This window comes from Glycine soja, chromosome 9, assembly GCF_004193775.1.
Source record: "Glycine soja cultivar W05 chromosome 9, ASM419377v2, whole genome shotgun sequence".
Lineage (NCBI taxonomy): Eukaryota > Viridiplantae > Streptophyta > Magnoliopsida > Fabales > Fabaceae > Glycine > Glycine soja.
In genome coordinates this window covers 13898171-13901152 of record NC_041010.1, presented here as the reverse complement: position 1 = coordinate 13901152, position 2982 = coordinate 13898171, and the positions used below count along the sequence as shown (strand labels likewise).

The 2982-nt window shown below is 31.9% G+C and overlaps 1 long non-coding RNA gene across 1 annotated transcript; it reads left to right on the top strand.

The window, feature by feature from the left end:
- Positions 1-339: 339 nt before the first annotated feature.
- On the top strand, positions 340-1251 carry LOC114367134. The gene is made up of 3 exons (XR_003657125.1): positions 340-390; positions 463-567; positions 995-1251. It is a non-coding gene; the product is annotated as an uncharacterized LOC114367134 (long non-coding RNA).
- The last annotated feature ends 1731 nt before the right edge of the window (positions 1252-2982 follow it).

Genomic DNA, 2982 nt, shown 5'->3' with positions numbered 1-2982 from the left:
CCTCTGCAGGTTATGCGGGATGCTACTGTGTTCAGGGTGTTTAATCCAGACTTCCCATTGTACATCAAGCATGAAGATCTCTCTGAAATTGCACATGATGGTCAATGTCTCAACATATCTGTTATATAGTTGTGGATTCTGTAAGTCAATTTAGATTATTGTTAATTACCAAAGTTTTTGTTTTAAATTTATACATAATTAACTTTGTCTTAACAACAACATGCATCTGACTAAGACAAGTATGCGAGCGGGGAATTCCAATGTGTATGGATTCCTCGAGCCACAGTCCATTCAGAGATTTGGGCAATCGCAGTTTGAATCGGAAAGTTACATGAAGAGTTGGATGCAGAGTTCACAACGCGATGTCTACCTTGGAGCCTACCTGAATGGGTAAGTCAAACAAAACAACTAAATTTAAATAATGTATAATACTACAATAACCCATATTCGTCTCCACTACAGCGGACACTGGCAGATGGTCGTCATTCTGCCTGAGGAAAACCTTGTTGTCTGGTTTTGTTCCTTGCATAACAGGCTAGACAACTACCTTAAGGGAATAATTAACAGGTCAGTGTTGTTTTCAATACATTTGCATTAGCATAACTGAACAACATCAATATTTTAATGTTCCTCGTATTCAATAGTGCTTTGAAAGGACTTGATGATACTCCACAGCCTAAATCCAAGGCTGGTGCTAGGAGGATTGTTGTTAAGATACGTGATTTAAATAAAACTTCTGCTTATATATACTGCTTATGTGTGTGTACACTAGTTGTAGTTAACGTTTAATTAATATTCAAATTTCATTATGTATTTAGTGTAATAGACAAAAAGGAAGCACTGAGTGCGGCTATTACGTCAAGCACTGGATGTCCATGATAATCTTAGGAACTTTCAGGAATAATTAGGAAACAATAATTGTTTATTTCAAACAAAGTTTATTTTCTTGTCATTGGTATTACATTATTAACTTATGTTTTATTTGATAATGTAGTATTTCAACGATGTTAGACCATTGGAACCAGAGAGATTGAAGGCGCTTCGCATCCAGTGGACACAATTTCATCTCAAAGTTAGAAATCAAAGTTAGGATGTTAGGGAACTTAGGATGTTAGGGAACTATTTCATTTTAGGTTACTAGCTTAATTAGTTTACTACCTTGTTTTACATTTTTTCCAATTGCTATGTCATTTGAACATTGAATATTCTTTATTGATTAATAAATCATTTATTCATAGTTATCAATTGATACTTTAATATAGCTTTCTGCTAAAAACTATTTGAAAGCAGAATGCAAATGATATATATGTTGTGATCTGTGGTCTGATTTCAATTTTACAGGTTAAATTTTGGGTTTTTTTGTAAAAACAGAAAGTGTATTTAAAAAAAACCTAAAAACAACATCGGTTTTTTACGAAAACCAATGTTAATATGCATAAACAACATTGGTTTTTCACAAAAACCAATGTTAACATACAACTTAACATCGATTTTTCAAAACGATAACATCGGTTTTTTATAAAAACCGATGTTAACTTATAGATTAACATCAATTTTTGTTTAGAAACTAATGTTAACCTATAAAAATTTAACATCGGTTTTTATTAAAAAAACCGATGTTAACGTATAGATTAGCATCGGTTTTGTATAAAAACGTTAGATGTTTATAGGTTAACATCAATTTTTATAGAAAATCGATGTTAATATATAAGTTAACATCGATTTTCTATAAAAACTAATGTTAATCTATAAGTTAACATCGGTTTTGTGGAAAAACCGATGTCAACTATCAACATTCATACACTTTTTTTGGTGTAATTCTTGTTATATAACATCGGTTGTTTAGATTACCGATGTTGTCAATTTTACGTTAACATCGATTTTGTAAAACCGATATTAACGATAATATTTTCAACATCAATTAAAATCGAGGTAAAAAGTTATAAATAATCGATGTAGAAGGTGTATTTTCTAATAGTGCATCCCTTTTTCTTAACTATCATAATTGTTATTTTCTCCTTTTGTATCCTCAACATTTAGGATTAGAAATTCCATAAAATCCAATGAAGTTGTCACCAACATCATGAAGGAAACATATATATTTCGTGAAAAACAACATCCACTATTAGAAAATACACTTTCAACATCAGTTATTTAGGGCATTCTACATCGGTTGTAAAACTGATGTTGAAGCCACCGATGTTGAATGTATTGTTGTTAACATCGGTTTTATAAATAACCGATGTTATAAACAAAGAAGTACAACAAAATAAGTGTATGCATGAGGGAGGTTGACATCATTTTTCTGTAAAAACCGATGTTAACTTGTTACATTAACATCGGTTTTAACAGAAAATCGATGTTAATACCAATGTAATACAAATTATTATAAAATCGGATTTGTTTGAAATAAACGTACCGCTTCCCAGTTATTCCTAAAAGTTCCTAAAATGATGGTGGACATCCAGTGCATGACATAGTAGCCGCACTCAGTACTTCCCTTTTGTCTATTACACTAAATACATAATGAAATTTGGATATTAATTAAACAATTAGTGTACAGACACATAAGAAATATATATAAGTGGAAGTTTTATGTAAATGACGTACCTTGACGACAATCCACCTAGCAGGAGCCTTTGATTTAGGCTGTGGAGCATCATCAAGACCTTTTAAAGCACTGTTCTAGATGAGTTACAATTAAAAACTGGTGTTGTTGAGGTATTTTAATGCAAATATGTTGAAAAAAACAATAACCTATTAATAATCCCCTTAAGGTAGTTGTCTAGCCTGCTATGCAATGAACAAAACCAAACAACTAGGTGTTCCTTGGGCAGGATGACCACCATCTGCCAGTGTCCGCTATAGTGGAGACGAATATAGGTTAGTATATTAGTAAACATTAATTAAATTCAGTTATTTTGTGTGACTTTCCCATTTAGGTAGGCTCCAAGATAGATATCGTGTTTTGAACTCTGCATC